The sequence below is a fragment of the Saimiri boliviensis genome, chromosome 16, assembly GCF_048565385.1.
Source record: "Saimiri boliviensis isolate mSaiBol1 chromosome 16, mSaiBol1.pri, whole genome shotgun sequence".
NCBI lineage: Eukaryota > Metazoa > Chordata > Mammalia > Primates > Cebidae > Saimiri > Saimiri boliviensis.
Window position 1 is genome coordinate 4800890 of NC_133464.1, and position 19005 is coordinate 4819894.

The window sequence follows — 19005 nt, forward strand, 5'->3', positions numbered from 1 at the left end:
AATCCCTCACAGCTGTGATTCTCAATCTTGGCTGCCTCTCGTAATTACCTGTGGAGCTATGCAAATGCTGATGTCTGGGTTTCACATTCAGAGATTCTAACTTGATTGGTCTGAGGTGTAGGTTGGGCACTAGGGTTTTTGAAAGATCCTAAGTGACTTTACTATGTGGCCATGGCTAAGAAGCTCTGCATTCCTGAGAAATTCACTGAGGTGAGTATTCCGTGGTCTTTAAGTAAGGCAGGAATAGGACCATGAGAAAAGAACGAAAAAGCATCTCTTGTTGGTTGGGGAAGTTCAAGGCTTTGGAGATCTTTGGGTGTTCACGATAATTAAATTTGCCCACTAGTTTCTGATCCAATTCTGTGAGCCCCACATTTTTCCAACCAATGTCTTAATCTTAAAAGCCCTGTATGTCTCAAACTCCACACTTAGGATCAGATCCTGATTTTGTATTTTCTTCTTCTGTTTTTTTTTTTTTTTTTTTTTTTTTTTTTTTTTTAATGATGCCTGCCTCATAGTTATGAGAGATAAGATAGGCTTAAAGCTACAGATGTTACCTGGTCCACTGACTGTCATGAGCTGGGAATGAAAAGTCCTGAGTGTTTCATTTTTGGCCTTTAAGATTTTGAACACAGTTGCATACAGCCAGACACACTCCATAGTCATTGTGCTTCTCACTTTTGCCACACTCACCCACGACAGTAGACGTGTAGCCTGTTGAAGCCTTCCTTCAATGGGCACTTTATTTCCCACAAGCGCAGGGGATAATTTAAGTATTTCTTTTACCACCAGATACTGTGGACTGACAGGGTCTCATCCTTCGATGTTGGCAGAAACTTTGCTGCCTTCAAATCTAACCAGTTCAGACAACACAGTTCAGATCCCCATTTCCTCGAGAGTCTATTGTCTCCAGCTACCTCTGGCACCAATTACTGTATCGAGGGAAGTTCAGGTGAAGAAACAGTCAACTCTAGCTACTTTAGCCACTTTCTCTTACAGGATATTAAATGACTTACAGAGTCTTCAAGGGGGTGCTGAAGAATAGTCTCCAGACTGAGCCTTATGTGAAGATCCCTGTACTACAAGCCCAGACTACTACAAGTGATGTTGAATTTGACAAAATCGGGAAGGTGCCTACAGAACAAGGAAGCCAGCTCCAGGGCCAGCTCTTCCCCCGCCAAAATGGAATGCTGTCACCAAAATTACAGACCACATGCTGTGTCAACAGTGTTCTGCTGCTCTAATGATGCTGTTCTTTGAGCATAATCTCGTTCTTGCATTGAAGTTATTGTTGTCTTTTTTTGTTTTTCTCTTAAGTAGCTGGTGACCCTTGCTGGTGTTTTCATCTTTTGTGCCAAGGCAATTAGATTTTCTGCTGAATCTGTTTGTGCTGCCACCTCAGGGAAGGAGTAGAATGTGCCACTGTGGTTTCTATTTGACATTGTTTTCAGCGAGAGATGGGAGGGCTGAACATGTGTCTTGACCACTCCAAGTGGATTGAGGGGCCTGGATATCCAAGTGCCTTCGTTCTTTGGGCTGTGTATTAGTTCATTCTCACACTGCTGTTAAAGACATACTCAAGACTGGGAAGAAAAAGAGGTTTAATTGGACTTACAGTTCTACATGGCTGGGGAGGCCTCAGAATCATGGCGGGAGGTGGAAGGTATTTCTTACATGGTGGCAGTAAGAGAAAATGAGGAAGATACCAAAGCAGAAACCCCTGATAAAACCCATCAGATATTGTGAAACGTATTTACCACTACAAGAACAGTATGAGGGAAGCTGCTTCTGTGATTGAAATTATCTCCCACTGGGTTTCTCCCACAATGCATGGGAATTATGGGAGTACAATGCAAGATGAGATTGCTGCTGTAACCAAATATCATAGACCTGGCAATTTATAAGCCATGCAAATGTATTGCTCAGTTCTAGAGGCTGAGAAGTCCCAGATCGAGGCACTGGCAGGTTCGGTGTCTGGTGAGAACTCTCTGCTTTGAAGATGGTGCCTTCTAGCTGCATCCTTACAAGGCAGGAGAGGCAAGGGACCTCACTCACACCTCTTTTTTAAGGGCACTAATCTCATTCATGAGGGTGGAGCCCTCATGACTTACTCAGTTCCCAAAGCTCCCGTGTTTTAATATGATACCAGGTTCCAACATATGGTTTTTGGGGGACACCAACATTTGGAACATAGCACGAGGCCCTGCCTTTCAAAAGGCCCTGAATGAGTCTTTTGACATGCACTGACTCTGCCTATTCTGCTTGGCTAATAGTGGGAAAGGGGAGATGTCTGTGTTGCACACCTGGCTTCTCCTATGGGGGTATCTTAGTTAACCACCTTCAGAGGGTCCTGGGGCCCCTTTGTGTCCATGGAGTGCTGTGGGATCTGCCCCCTACTGGCCGTGGCTCTCCTGAATGCATGCTATGCTGTGATTTCCTTTGAAATCCTGTTGTCACTATATTCCACATTTAAGGACGATTTTCCCCCCACATTTTCTGATCCACCAAAGTCCTATGTAATGATTTACACGTTAAACAAATAATTGTTACACTGTTCTTAGAGATTTGGGATGATGTGGATATCATAAATGATATTATAAGTGTTCATCCCGTTATCTTGAAAACTCTTTCGTCGGTTTTCATTCATTAATTTTCGCACTCCTTAGTTTATTCATCCATTAATAGTACATTGCTGTTCTCTGTGTGCCCAGGACTGCTCTGGAATCTAAGATATACCAAGATTTCCTATATCTCCACAGTCGAGTGAGAATGATAGCAATCATGACAACAGTTGTCAGGTGCTACAGTGAAGGTGTATGCAGAGGATTTCTAAGAACTTAGGAGGGAAGAGTCATTTAGAAGAAGAGGGTACCTCTGAGCTTCCCATTTCTGGCACTCTCTATATCCAGCATGGTAATGGAGTTGTACATTCATCTTATTTTTCACCTGCCAATTTTCACTGTTTCTTATGTCTCAGTATAAATTCTACTTTGGAAAATACTTCCATGACTCCTTTGAGCAAACCGGATTTGTTCTTTGGATTTTTATTATGCCCGGCACTTTTGCACTCATAGTGCTTGACAACACTGCTGTTAAATGGTTATATGTGGAATTATTCTAAGTGTTTTTCTCCCTACTGTAACACCAACGTGTATTCCATGCCAAATGTGCAGAGGAGGGGTTTCAGAAATCTATGTTTAAATGTGAATAAATGAAGCTGCTCTAGGTGGTCCATACATAAAGGATAAAGATATGCACAGAGAAAATTTCAGTGGGCTTCTCTGTGAATTTTGCACTAAAATATCAGTCCTATTTCTCCATTGAAAAACGCAAGGAGACTGCATTCACCAACTTAGTCTCTTTCTCACACTCATGACTAATCTATGGTGAGAGTGAAACCACATTTCTTTTCACTGCTCTCTTTTCCGCCTTCATCTGGCTGAAGAGAGGAACGAGTAGTCCTGGCCCCATCTCAGCTCCACCAGCTTCAGGCAGGCCCACCACAGCCATTCAGCAAGAGGGTAGGAACCCCTCATTCAACAGCTGCCCAGTGCGGGGGCATCACTTCTCATCCAGTGAATGATCCGGGTCACAGCTCTGAGTGAGCAAACATTTGGGGATGTGCAAACAGTACTCTTGTAACAGCCATAAAAAGGAGAGAATATTAACAGGCCATGAATAAAGGCAAAATTTTAAAAACAAACAACAAAGAAAAACAGTAAACCACAGGAAACAAGAAAGCCTCCAAGAAATAAACACGGGTCTGATAGCTGAAAACCAAGCATTGCATTTTGGAATAATCTTTTCTTTGATTTATTTTCCAGTGGTACACTTCTCAGGGTAAAATATCCCAATATGTTTTCTTATTTAGAGATGGCAGTGAAAGTGTGGGCTACATGTCAACTGAATTCATTAGCAGCAAGTTTGCTTTTACTTCATTTCACCTGGCATTACTGGCTTGATAGGAGCTTTGGAAAGGTTTACTCTTGATTGAGGCATGGAAATTCAAACCAAGTCAACATTAGGTGCAACGTAAAAACTTGTAAACAAACTTTAGATAGAAATTTTGAGCCAGGAATAGTTATAAATGAAAATATCAGTATGACTTGAGACTAGCAGATAACAAACTACTATTGAAATTCTGCAGGTTGAAAACAAAGACAAAAAGACATGAATTTTATCTGTGCAATTTCTAACCTGTAATAGCGTCACAACCGCCCAAAACTGGAGTGAAAATGCAGGCACAGGGAGAGAGAAATCGATGACCTTTAGAATTCACAGCATTCTTTCTAGTGTCATTTTAATTTATTTTCCCAAATGAATTCTCAACAAAATAAGGCGAAACTAAAACAAATGCACAACCCCCATCCCATTTATCGCTTTGAGCTGGATGAGAACTTGTTTTGTTTCGTTTCTCTTTTTTTCCCGTGCCTTAAGTGAGACCACTCCAAGTTATTTCAAGCAAGTGGAGTTTGGTGTAATGTTAAAGGACATGAAGAAATTTACGCAACAGTCTTTGTAATGTGTTCCAATATGCACGTGCTCTGCAGTCTACAGGAAAAGGAACTTCCTCTCAGAAGGGAGCCATGGGAGGCCACACTCAGGATGTTTTTGGAGGCTCATTCCGTGGCTGATTATTTCTCCCTTCTAGAATGTCAGAGTCCCCTGAGATCTCAATTCTAACAGTTGACTCCTTCTAGAGATGGTCTCGACTGTCTTTTCTCCATTAGCACGATTCACCAAATAGTGATTTCCTTAGGAAACATAGAATTCATATAAATGTGCTATTTTCAGCACATCTAAACCTCCATGCACAGACAGTGCCTTGACTGCTGCCTGTCGGGTGAAGGGTTGGCAACTGGTCTTAACACAGAAAAGTGGAAAGTTGGGAAACAGAGAGCCCTGGGTCCAACTTCATCCTGGGTGACCTCTGCCTTGTCTTTTCTTAGCCTCAATTTTCTCAACTACAGAAGAGGGATTAAAGTACATGTTTGAGGGGAAGAAATGAGATAAATTCAATAAAAAAACTATTTTCCTGCTTTTGGCCAGCCAAAAGCATTTTAAGCGGCAAGTGCAGGGTGGTTGGATGCAAAGCAATGCCTCTTGCACACTGAGCCTCAGATCCGCTGCATCCAGTGACCTCTCCAAACTACTCTTAAGTGCATCCCACCGAGTTTATCATTTAGAAGGACATGCATGTTTGTTTACTCTATCGTACAGATTTTGATAAGAAAATTAATGTAAATAAAGTTCCAAAAACTTTGCTTGTTGGTTAGAATACTTAAAGCTGAAAGAAATGTTGCAATAGTAAAACTGTTAATTTTATTGAGACAGCAGAAAGATGCAGTGGCTTGTCTAAGGTCAGAAGGCTTACTGGTGACACAGATGCACATAGAACTCGGCCTCCTCACTTTAAGGTTCAGTGTTTGCTTTACTATTTAACATTGTTCTGTGTGTTGTTTCAGGCACATAAACAGGACCTGCATCTGCTGACTGTTGTATTGCTTCCTTTCTTCTGCAAAAATATCTTCCTTTACATGCTCAATTGCAAGGCCATCTTTTTTTTTTTCTCCTTCAAGTCATGATATAAACATTTATTAAGTCAATGATTAGAAAAAATCCTTCTTAAACTCTGAGTCTTTTGATAAAATGGAACGCCCAGAAATATTTTCACATACAGTGAGTTGGTTTTATCAGAAAAAATAAAATTTGAAGAGTCACTTCTCCCTCAGCTAAGAGAATAGGTGACTTGTCTGGTGCCCTTTCAAGACTTACGGGTACTTACATTTCCTAGGTCCTTCCCCTTATTATTGTACTGCAGTTTGCAGGCACTAGCTGGGAACTTTGTCCGTGAGTGCGCTTCACGGGGATGGTTTTCTATCTTGTTCCTTCACCACATTTGCAGAGTTGGATCCCGTTTCCCTCTCTTCAGCCTTGTCTTGGAGACATTGTCCTGTATGGCTGGTGCACATCAGACCCTGCCTTCATTTCTGTTTTGCTTTCATCCTGCTCATATTTCCAACACCACCCCCTCTTCCATCCCATCAGAGTCTCTATCACCTTCCATGTCTTCGTTCAGGACACATGAGTGAATAGGCCACACCTGGAACCATACGGTGGTCAGGGCATATTTGTGCTTGCCCTAAATAGACTATCCCCTGTTGCACATGGCTGCTTCTGGTCTCTTTTCTCCCTGAAATATTGCTAGCTTTTCTAATTTGGCCATCCAGTTACCTGAGTTTGATTCTCCATTTCTTCACTCCACTGAATGCAAGAGTATTCCACCTGATATGGTTTGGCTCTGTGCCCCTACACAAATCTCATGTTGAATTATAATTCCCAGTGTTGGAGGTGGGGCCTGGTGAGAGGTGATTAGATTATGGGGGTGATTTCTAATGATTCAGCACCACTCCCCTAGTGCTCTCTCATGATATCTGGTTGTTTGAAAGTGTGTGGCACCTTCTCCAGCCCTCACTCTCCTGCTGGCCATGTGAATATGTGCTTGCTTTCCCTTTGCTTTCCACCGTAACTGTAAGTTTTTTTAAGGCCTCCCTAGAAGCAGAGGTCTATACAGCCTGCGAAACCATGAGCTGATTAAACCCCTCTTCTTTATAGGTTATCCAGTCTCAGGTGTGTCTTTACAGCAGTGCAAAAATGGACGAATACATAAAATTGGTACCAGAGAAGTGAAGCATTGCTGTAAAAATACCTGAAAATGTAGAAGCAACTTTTAAACTGCTAATGAACAGAGGTTGAAACAGTTTGAAGGGCTCAGAACATGACAAGAAGATGAAGGAAAGTTTGGAACTTCGTAGAGACTTGTTAAATGTTGTGACCAAAATGCTGATAGTGATATGGATAATGAGGTCCAGGCTGAGATGATCTCAGCTAGAGATGAAGAACCTATGGAGAGCTTGAGCTAAAGTTACTCTTGCTATGCTTTTGCAAAAAGACTGGCTACATTGTGCCCCACTCAAGAGATCTGTGCAAATTTGCACTTCAGAGAGATAATTTAGGGCAATTGGTAGAAGAATGATCTAAGCAACAAATCATTCAAGATATGCCCTGGCTGCTTCTAAAAGCCCACACTCATCTGCATAAACAAAGAGATGATCTAAAACTGGAACTTACATTTAAAAACAAAGCAGAGCATAAAAGTTTGGAAAATTTGCAGCCTGGCCATGTGGTAGAAAAGAAAAACCTATTTTCTGGGGAGAGATTGGAACTGGCTGAAGAAATCTGCATAAGTAAAGAGGAGCCAAAAGTTAATAGCCAAGACAAGGAGGAACAATGCCTCCGAGGCATTTCAGAGCTCTTCATGGTAGCCCCTCCCAGAGAGGCTATCTTTCCCACAGGCTCAGAAGCCCAGGAGGAAAAAGTGTTTTCATGGACATTACCCAGGGCCCCATTGCCCTGCACAGCTTCCAGTCATGGTACCCTGCATCATGGTCACTCTAGCTCCAGCTCTAGCCACAGCTAAAAGGGGCCAAAGAACAGTTTGGGATGTTGCTTCAGAAGGTGCAAGCCCCAAGCCTTGGTGGCTTCCATGTGGTGTTAAGCTGTGGGTATGTAGAGGGTATGAATTGAGCTTGGTAGCCTCTATCTAGATTTCAGAGGATGTATAGAAACACCTGGATGTATAGACGGAAGTCTGGTACAGGGACAGAAACCTCACAGATTACCTCTACTAGAACAGGAAAGAGGGGAAATGTGGGGTTGGAGTCCCCACACAGAGACCTCACTGGGACAATGTGTAGTGGAGCTGTGAGAAGAGGGCCACCATCCTCCAAATCCCAAAATGGTAGCTATACCAGCAGCTTACACCATGTGCCAAAGCCACAGCCACTCAATCCCAGCCCATGAAAGCAGCTGTGGGGGCTATTCCTTGCAGAGCAACAGGGGTGGAGCTGTCTAAAGCCTTGGAAGCTCACCTCTTGCATCACCGCATCCTGGATGTGACACATGAAGTCAAAGGAGATTATTTTGGAGCTTTACAATTTAATGACTGCCCTGCTTGGTTTAGATTTGTGTGGGGCCCGTAACTTCTTTGTTTTGGCTGATTTCTTCCACTTGGAATGAGTGCATTTACTCAATGCCTATACCCCTATTGTGTCTTGGAAGTAAATAACTTATTTTTGCTCTACCAAGCTCATAGACCAAAGTGACTTGCCTTTCTCAGATGAGACTTTGGACTTGGACTTTTAGTTAATGCTGGAATGAGTTAAGACTTTAGGGGACTGTTGGAAAGGCATGATTGTATGTCGAGATGTGCAAAGGACATGAGATTTGAGAGGGGCTGGAGTGGAATGATATGGTTTGGCTCTGTCCCCACCCAAATCCCAAATGTTGAATTGTAATTCCCAGTGTTGGAGGTGAGGTCTAGTGGGAGACAGTTGGATCATGGGGGTGGTTCTTAATGATTTAGCACCATCCCCCTAGTGCTGTCTCATGATAGAGTTCTCATGACATCTGGTTGATTGAAAGTGTGTGGCACCTCCCCTTTTCCTGCTGCCCATGAGAAGACAGTGCCTGCTTCTCCTTCTCCTTCTCCTTCTGCCATGATTGTAAGTTTCCTGAGGCCTACCAGAGGTAGAAGCCTGTACAGCCTGCAGAACTATGAGCTGATTAAACCTCTCTTCTTTATAAATTACCCAGTCTCAGGCATGTCTTTATGGCAGTGTGAGAACAGACTAATGCATCATCTCTGCACTGGCAAGCACCATCAGTAGAAAGAAACAGAGATGGCATTTCTGCATTCTCTCTGACATTCAATTGATAAAATTTGAATGGATTTATGAGCTCTTTGAGGTACAAGAGACACAAGGGTAATCACTGAAACAGAAGTCATTCCAGGGTGGGGGAACTGGAGTTAGCTGCTGCAAGGACCTTCTATGTATAGTAGTTGCTTTACCAGGGACCCCACTAGGGCCTCAGATGGTTCCCAGTAATCACTACTTCTTCATCTAGGACCTGGAGACACAGGTGGGCTGGTACTGGTTACTTGTTTCTGACAAATATAACATGACAGAATTGATGGGATGCCCCTCACTTTCCTTCTCTGTGGTGTTTCCAACTCATTCCCTTAGAGGGAAGCCAGATGCCATGTTGCAAGCTGCCCTATGGAGAAGCCCATGTGGTGTGAACTGAGGGTGCTTCTAGCCAGCAGCCAACAAGGAATTGAAGCCCTCAGAATCCAACAACCCAAAAGGAATGCAATCCCACCAGCAGCTGCATGAGTGAGCCTGGAAGTAGATTCCACCCCTGCTCAAGTCTGACCTTGAAGTGACTGTGTTCCTAAATGACATCTTGCTTGTAACTATGGGAGAGACCTTGAACCAGAGACCCTAGCAAAGCCACTCCCACAATCTTGACTCATAGGAAGTATGAGATACTACCTGTTGCTTTAAGCAGCCAAGTGATGGAATAAGTTGTTACACAGCAATAGCTAACCAATACATCTCACCTCATTATCTACTCAACATCTGGGAGAAGGGACATCAAATGGATCTTTTGAAGAGAACAATTATTTTTAGATAACACAATTGGAAAAAGGTTTTTTTTTCCCCCAAATATTTCACTCAATCGTTTTTAGTGGGAAAAAAATTGCTTGCAGAAGAACCCAAAGTCTTCTAATTATGTGTAGTTCCTGGTTTACAAAACGCGTTTGAGCAACTTCAAAAGTTTAGATGAAGGAATGCCTATCTGCTGACCACAGGAAGCCCTGAGAAATAAGAGGTTTGGCTTTATTCTGGTGGCTTTGCTGCCACAGCTTAATGATATCCAGCAGAGTTGTTGAAGCTCCCATACTGCTGCCAAGGAGAGCTGAGTTATCCTTGGCTGAATGTCTCTATCTATAGCTTGGACCTCTTTCTAGAATTCAAGATCCATATTTTCAACAACCTTTAGATTGTTTCACTCAATATCTCTCAGTACGTCAACATCAATATTTTCCAAACAGAAATCATTCATTTGAAGTCTTTTCCTCTTTCTGTATTCTCCTGGTTCAAGACTGATTTTCACCAGCTGCCAGGTCCAGACATCCACAAAACAATGCAGCCACACTCTCTCGTCTCACCCTAAAATCATGACGGGGTTAGAATTCCATTTGTTTCCTAATGTTGTGACAGAGAGTGGCTCCCTTTAGCCAATGCCATTTTCTTTTCTCCTGGGCTGTCTTGTCTGAACCATATTTCTCAGTCTCCCTTCCTGTTATTAGTGGTCCTGGGACTTAGCTGTAACCAATGAAATGACAAACTTACTGTCTGCTGTTTGTAGGTCTGGCCCATAGAAACTGCCCACCTGTGTTTCCCAAGGCTCCCCACATTCCTCTGACTGGGAATTGAAAGACATGTTGGCATGGGGGTGGTGTGCTGAAGGAACCTGACCTCAGTTAGTCTGGGCTTCTTTGAGTGACTGTCCCATATGCTTTCTTGGTGTCAAATTACAACTGTTCAGGAATAATCATACTTGAGCAGAAATTTTACATTATTAATATTCTATTGGTTCCACTCCTCTGGAGAACCCTAACACACTGGTGTAAAACAATGGCCATGTATTACCATCACCCCTCCACGAGTTCTGAGAGGAGGCAGGCCTCAGCTAGAGAGTTCTTGTTATGGTCTCTCATGCAGTTGCAGTCAGATGGTGACCAAGGCTGGTGTCACAGCAAAGATTCCTGACACACCTGGCTGGCAGTTTATGTGGGATGTTAATGGGGAATTCAGCAGGGACTGTTGATGGAAGCACCTCCATGTAGCCCCTCCATGTGGCCAGGAGCTCTTTCCACCATGGTCTCTGGATTCCAGAGATGAGCATTTCAAGTGAACCAGATGGAAGCAGTGTCACAAGGTTAGTTATGATCCAACCTCAGAAGTCAGGCAGCTTCTATATATTATTATCAAGTCACTAAGGTAAGACTATATTCAAAAGGAGTTGACCGTGCTTCATCTCTTAAAGTATGAAAGTATGTTAAGGCTGGCTGTGGTGGCGCATACTTGTAATTCTGCACTTTGGAAGGCTAAGAAGGGCATATGACCTGAGGCGAGGAGTTAAAGGCCAGCCTGGCCAACATGGAGAAACCTGATGTGATGGTTAATACTGAGTGTCAACTTGATTGGATTGAAGGATACAAGACATTGGTCCTAGGTATGTCTGTGAGGGTGCTGCTAAAGGAGATTAACATTTGAGTTAGTGGGCAGGGAAAGGCAGACCCACCCTTACTCTGGATGGGCACAGATCTATTCAGCTGTCACTGAGGCTAGAATATAAGTGGGCAGAAAAATGTGAATAGAGAGACTGGCCTAGCCTCCCAGCCTGCATCTTTATCCGGTTCTGAATGCTTCTGACCCTTGAACACTGGACCTCAAGTTCTTCAGTTTTGGAACTTGGACTGGCACTCTTTCCTCCTCAGCCTAAGGAGCTGAGGGACATTATGATCATGTGTGTTAATACTTTAAAAACTCCCCACTAGAGAACCCTGACTAGTACAGATTTTGGTACCAGGAGTGGTTCTAGAGGAACAGAATATTAAGGATGGAGTTCCTTAATACTGTGCCTGTTTTTCCACAACTTCAGCTCTTTCTCTACAGGAGATAAGACTCTCACTCAGGGCAATCTTAGCAGATTTGAGGCTCAGTATCTGCCTCAGAAGCCAAGAGATAGAATCCCTGAGTATGAATTCATCATTTTCTTTAATCACTTTGTCCACTGAACTTAGGAGCAACCAACCAGGTTCATTATGTTCTTTCATTGGTTTAGGGGTTTCTCAAATTGGCTGCTTAATATGATTAGATCCCAAAATGCTAAGGACTCTACTTCTGATAGTATGGAGAACACTGATAGTCCTTGGCATAAAGAATTATGTGAAATAAAAGCGTTTGACACTCCTGATTCATCGCTCATGACAGGCAAGGAGTTTAATGACTGTATACATAATACCTTTGACCACATGTGGAGAATCAAGGAGCATAATGAAGCTGGTTGGTTGCTCCTAAGTTCAGTGGACAAAGTGATTAAAGAAAATTATGAATTCAGGAATTCTATCCCTTGGTTTCAGAGGCAGATACTGAGCCTCAAATCTGCTAAGATTGCCCTGAGTGAGTCTTACCTGCTATAGAGAAAGAGCTGAAATTGTGGAAAAACAGACACAAGCTCTTATCATGCGAGTGGCTGACCTGCAATGAAAGGTGCATGCACAGCCTCATTAGGTGTCTACTGTTTAAGTGAGGGCACTGATAGGAAAAGAATGGGACCCTGCAATTTGGAATGGGGACATGTGAGAGGACCCTGATGAAGCTGAGTTTGTAAGCTCTGATGAACCCTTTTCTCCAGAAGAAGCTGCTTCCCCATTGCCAGTAGTGGTAACATTCCCTCTCCATCTCACACTGCCTTCAGCCTCTCTAGCTTTGCCTGAGGAGATAAATCCTGTGTTTCCTTAGGTAAAAGTGATCATCTCCCCTGAGACAGCTGCCAGGCAAGATAATATTTATTCTCCTCAGGAGTCACCTCAACACCCTTGTTTGCTTCTAGACCTAGACTAAAGTCCCAGCAAGCCCTGAGAGATGAGGTTGAGAGTGTGACCCTGAGGAGTTATGCTACACTCAAAAAGAACTGCTTGAGTTTTCTGATTTATATAAACAGAAATCAGAGGACAGGTATGAAATTGGTATTAAGGATGTGGGATAATGGTGGAAGGAACAGAGTTGAATCAGGCTGAATTTATTGATTTAGACCCACTAAGTAGGGACTCTGCATTTAATGTTGCAGCTTGGGGAGTTAAAAAATATGGATTATAAGATGGCCCACTGTGAGTGAGCTCGAAATGCTTCAACTCCCTTGGTTTGATGTAGAAGAAGGGGTCCAAAGGCTTAGGGACATTGAGGTGGTAGAGTAGGTCTTCACATAATAATAAGTAGTTGACTTATATATTGGCCTGGGCTTCTGTCATGGGAACTTAACTATATCTTTTTTTCAGTGTAGTGACAGCAAAATGAAAATAGAAATCTACATGTTGCATTTTAATAAATACCAATAACTTATTAGATAGAATAATGTACTCACACTTAGAGGTAAGTGGAAAAACACATGTCATTTCCATGGTGGCTATTGTGGAGGCACACCCTGAGACTCTGGGAGGGAAGGAGACCTAGAATCACAGGATGGGAGCTGCTATTTTCCTCTAAGCCCCAACACATCCTGAAGCCCACTTCTCCCCTAAAAGGAAGGCAGTGAGTTGGAAATAAAATTTCTCATTCTCTGGTATGGGAAGAAAGAAGGCTTCACAATTCTGGGAGATCACAAGCTGCCCCTGTGAGCAGAGGGAGGGTGCAGGGAGCCTGAGACTGCCCTGTACTGCCTGCTGGGGCTTAGCTGGGACGAGCCAGTCCTGAGACCCATTAGCTTATGCCCTGCCTTGCTCATCTTCCTATCATTACCTTACCTTCTTCCCCAGGGAGGATGCCAACATCTCATTCTGCTTAGCCCTTTATAGATTCCCAAGAGTTTTCCCACACTTTGTTTTATAGATATATATATTTCTGACAACTCAGTGAGAGTAGAGACACCAAGGGTGACATGATTGCATCTTATCTACCAGGAGCCAAGTTCAGTGAAATTAATTGTGAGGACAGCTCCATGGGCACAATGTTTGAGCTAAAACCCAAGTCTCCAGGTTTTCTAATCTTTGCTCCCCAATCACAAGTGATTACAAGAAGTTGAAACAAAAGGAGAAACCACCCTGGAAGAAAGCTCTCTGCTCTCTAATTAGAATGGTGCTGACTGACATCTAGAGTATTAGGTGTGACTATGTCCCTTGATTGCAATGCGGCCAATTCCTAATTTCTGATATGATTTGAATGTGTGTCCCCACCCAAATCTCATGTCACATTGTAATCCCCAACATTGGAGAAGAGATCTGGTGGGAGCTGATTAGATCATGGGGGTGGACTTCCCACTTGCTGTTCTCATGATACCAAGTTCTCACAAGATCTGGTTGTTTAAACGTGTGTGGCACCTCCCCCCTCCCTTCCTCTTGCTCTGGTCATGTAAGACATGCCTCCTTCTTTTTCACCTTCCACCATGATTGTAAGTTTCCTGAGGCTTCCCCAGCCATACTTCCTGTACAGCCTACAGAACCATAAGCCAATTAAACCTCTTTTTTTTTTTAAAAAATAATTACCCAGTCTCACATAGTCCTTTACAGCAGTGCAAAAATGGACTAATGCAGCTTCTGAACCTTCTCTCTGGCTCTGTGGGGCACAATGTCAACAACATTTTTACCCAAGCTACTTGCCCAGCACTAGGCATAGACTCAAATAGAGAAATCCCATCATCAGCAAGTATTCATCTTCGTAGTGTCATTCTGCCAGCAAAGTGTAGAAGTTGGATTCAAACCTGAGTCATGCTTCCTTTAGCTGCAGAGTGATAAAAGCAGAAAATCCTTAAAGAGGCATGTTCACTGCCATTGACAGCAAGTTTTTTCAAGCAATGTTATGAGAGTAAAGCCTGTCTGAATTAGTCAAGCATTATGGGGCTTTTAAATAAATTTCATATTTTAAATATTTTCAAGGATAAACCTCTAACAGGATATTAGATTGAGAGTCTTTTTGCCTTAATTTCCACTGACATTTCTAAATGACAATGATTGGGACACTGAGGGAGTATCACACAGGTGGCCTTGTATAAGTCGGATGCAAACTTTACAAGGGAAAGGAGGGAAACCTGCTTCTGTCGCTTGGGCCCTTCAGCATGATTAAAGATACAAAAACTGATCAGAGAGAAGACTGGAAAAATTGATAAAAATATTTATTTGGCCAACTGTAAGCTCCATACTGCCCTTTCGGAAGGGGTTTGGGGAGTGCATTTGCTCTTAGTGCTGAGCCTAATGAAGGTCCTCCCCCAAGGCCCCCATGGAGCACTGGAAAATGTGCTTACTACACTGGGGAGATGCAAAGAACTACTACCTGTCCCATGAGGAAGGCCGCTGACTCGCTTTGGAGGGAGTGCTCCTGTTCAGGGCTCAGCCCGCCCTGCTGGGCAAGCACTGCACGAGGGCTCCCCCAACAGCTACGTGTGGGCTATTTAGTGGGTGCCACTCGGGGCCTCCAGAGCAGGGTTTCTCAAATGCTCACACGCACGTGGCCCACCTGCAGATTCTGACAGCAGGTGCAGGGTTGGGATGGAGATTTTCCCAGGTGACGCCATTGCTCCTGGCCACTGGACCACACTTTGAAGGGCAGAGAGGACTGTCCAATGAAGTGTGTGAAGGAGACTGGAGAGACTTTAGAGAAACAGGACAAAGGACTCCTCCTGATGTCCACGAGTTCAGGAAGGAGCCTCAGGAGCTCTAGGAACAGATAGACATCTGTCTGCTTGTAAGAGAGAGGACTCAACAGATAGTCTCCAGAGCCCACTGCATCTTCCGAGAGAAGTCGGCTTGCTCCTCCACGTGGCCCTCCCAGTGCTCCGTGCTTCAACTGCTGCCAGACCTGGAGAGGGGAAGCCCTCCAGGGAAGTGAGGGACTCCCCTATTTCTCCCCATCCTCCCATCCATCCTTACCCCATTACCCTCCAGCTCTGCGTACAGGAAGACTTACAAGGACCCATTAGGAAGGTGGGCTGGTGGCTGCTGATGTAGGGAATTTTCTGCATCTCATGGTTGGTGGAAGGCTAGTGGCCCTGGGCACCTTCTTAGTCCAGAAGACAATATAAAATTGCTTTTAGATCGTTACAGTTAGAACTTCCCTTTCCTAGTCATAGACTCTATGACTAGGACTACAATGTCCCAGATTCACCCTGCCAGGTGCAGCCCCATGACTGAGATGTGGTCCATGGAATGTGGAGGCATCTTAGCCATTTTTAGGCAGGCCATGAATCCCTCCTGGGTCTGATCTCTGTGTTTTAATCCACTTCCACTGGTTAAGTAAGGAGCACCCCAAAGACCTAGAGGAGACTGAGCCATAAACGGAAGGACCCTTGATCTTTCAATGACTGTGCCAAGTGTGACTGAAGAGAGAACGCTAACGTAGAAAGACAGCTTTAATGTGTGAAACCACTAGATCCTGTGGTTGTTAAAACATCCAGCTTGAGTAACAGACGTGGGAATACAACACAAATAAGAAAACTGCCCACAAGCACCAACTACCAACTGCCAGGAGCAAAGCTAGGAGGTAGAGTGACTGGCACCTTGAATGAATTTTCTCATTGAGTCGCTGTGGGCAAACTTTTGGCTTATCTTCTGAGGCTGAAAAATAAGAGTTCTTGGTGATGGGATAAAAACGTCAGTAATGAGACCATGTCACCTCTAATTTCCTAATTCCTTACCCTTGACACCCTGAGCATCTGAGGCCATGACTCAGTGGATTTCTTGTGGCCTCCTTTTCTCTTTTGCTGGCAAACTTTTCTTGCTTTTAAAAATATAGACGGTCATCCTTTTATGTAACATTTTCTAAGCCCAAGGGAATCATAATAGTTCTCCAACTGAAAAATGCAGTTATAATTGTCTGAAGAACTAGTTCCCCTACGAAACACGTGTATATAGATGACCTATTTATATTAAAAAGTGCCCAAAAGACTAGCTTTGTGATATTAAATGTGATTATTTTATTCAACAACAGTATTGATGAAGAGTAACAGGGAGTTGGTCTGCTGGCTCTGCTCCTCTTACTGTCACACAAAAGTCTAATGCAATTTATCGTAAAAATTAATTTCAGAAAGAAAATCTCTCTTCAAATATGACAGAATGTATCCATTTTTCAATTAATTGTTTTAGATCACAGACCTCCAACCCCTTTGTTTGTTGAAATCTTAAAAGATCAAAACCTCAAATTGAATTTGGTTTTATTCCATTTTTCTGTAGCGCTTTGATGCCCCCCTCCCTTGGAATTTATCAATAGTTTCATTCTCTTTCATTTTCTTTAGACTTCAGAAGCCAAATGGTGACATCAGGAAAATGTCATCTGAGCAGGCTCACTGGCCTTCCTTTGAAGCAGCACATGTTCCCTGGGGCTACAGGGAAAGGCAAGCTGGCAGATATGCAGGGTGTCTGTCCCATGACTAATTCAAAGGAAAGAAAAGACACATTTGATAATTCCTATTATAAAACAACAATAGAAACGAATGCATAGCTTCATTCACCTTTAATTATTTTCTTATGACAGGACATCAACATTTTCCCCCTCCATTATAATGATCCTGTAAATTACATAAAATTTAGCTTATATCATTCTGATGTTGAAGCACACAAGAATGATATTGAAAGTATAAGTACATTTCAAAAAGCCTGGAAAATGATCTGAGAAATTAGAACAGGTGATAGAGATGTATTATAGGCACCTAGTAAGACATACCCTTTGAAAAATATCATCTTTAAAGTTTATAAAGCATTCTGGATTTTAGAGAAACTTACTGAACCACAATAATAGAACATCCCAGGGGTTTGGAGTACTTAGGTAAAGTGAAAAAAAACTACAAAGATTATTCTTCCCGGTCTGTAACTCAGCATGTTACAATCTTTTGCTATCTAATGGGTATCTTTGTAAATCACACGGAGGCCTTGCAGCACAGAACGTTGTTGGTAGTAAAATTTGTTTTATAAAGTCATTGCTTATGAATAAGATGTAAAGGAAGAAAAATGGGGGTGGAGATTATATTTTTAGTTTTTTCAGAGCAGTGCTACTGTTCTGGGAACCCATGAGCATCACACAGAACTCACTATTCCTCAGTAAACAGAAATTTAATTGCTTTCATCTTCATTATATGGATTTTTATGTGCAGCTAAAAACAATTTGAAAAATGTAATAAAATTATACTAAATGTTTACTTGGAACAGAGTTGTTTTTTTTTTTTCTCCAGCTAATTTAAGAATCTTTTTTACTGAAAGTTTCCTGATGAGAAATAGAAATCAATTCCATTCACTTCTCACCCAAAACTACATTCAAATGATTAGAAAAAAATGAGCAGTTCTGAGTGATGGTTGATGGGTGAAATCTGTCCTATAGAGAACGTTATTATTTAATATCCTCATGTCCTTTATTGTGATATGAGTTGAGTTTGATGTCTGGAAACTGACAGCAATAGAATTTTGACAAAAGTTCATCCATCCTTTCAGACTATGGAATTCATAATATGCCTTTTGTCCAAGTTGTGTAATGTTTATTTGTGAAGTCCATTCATAAATCTTAGATTTTAATTGGTTGTTGCTTTTACTGAGTAGATTTATATAAGCATAATTCTACTAAATTAGATACCACTATTTAAGAATAGTGATGATATATTTTTCCATCTTGGAAAATACATTTTAAATCATTTTAACTCATTATACACATTTGGATAGTGGTTTTTAGAGCACTCTCGTAAATAATTTTTTTAAAAAAAACAATATGCGTGGGCAGTGTTTGAACATAGGGTAATAATTCATACCAATTATATTGCTAAACATAAGGTTGCAGCCTCAATAATATACCCTAATGCATACCTTATGGTCTGATGGCAATTAAAATACCACCATTAAATATTTTGCAAACACACATAAGAGCTGAGATCTTGCTTATTTAGAATAATATTCAGTGCTTTATTGCCCAGAATAGTACCTCTTTATTTTCTTGACAAAGCATAATCATTAGAGCGCCATTCTGAGGGTGACTTTAATCCACACAAAGCCTTGGACTTTGTACTTTGAGACTATTAATACTGTGACTGCTGTCCTGGCTGTGACTGCTTTTGAGCCTCTGCTGTTTTTCATATCGTGTAAGTAGAACAAGCACAATCAGATGGTCCTGAAGTAGTGACTGACACACACCTGCATCTCTTTCCACGGTGGAGAAACCACACAACTAAACACAAAGGGCTTGCTTACTGATTAACGAAATTGTGTCTAAAGGGTCTGTCTACACTGATTTAGAAGACTGCATTTAAAGACTCTATCTACAATCTGTCTACTAGGGTTTGGCTCCGAGTGTCTGAAGGTCAACAAATCTTAAATGAGGCAGAGGGTCTACTGCAGAGGTT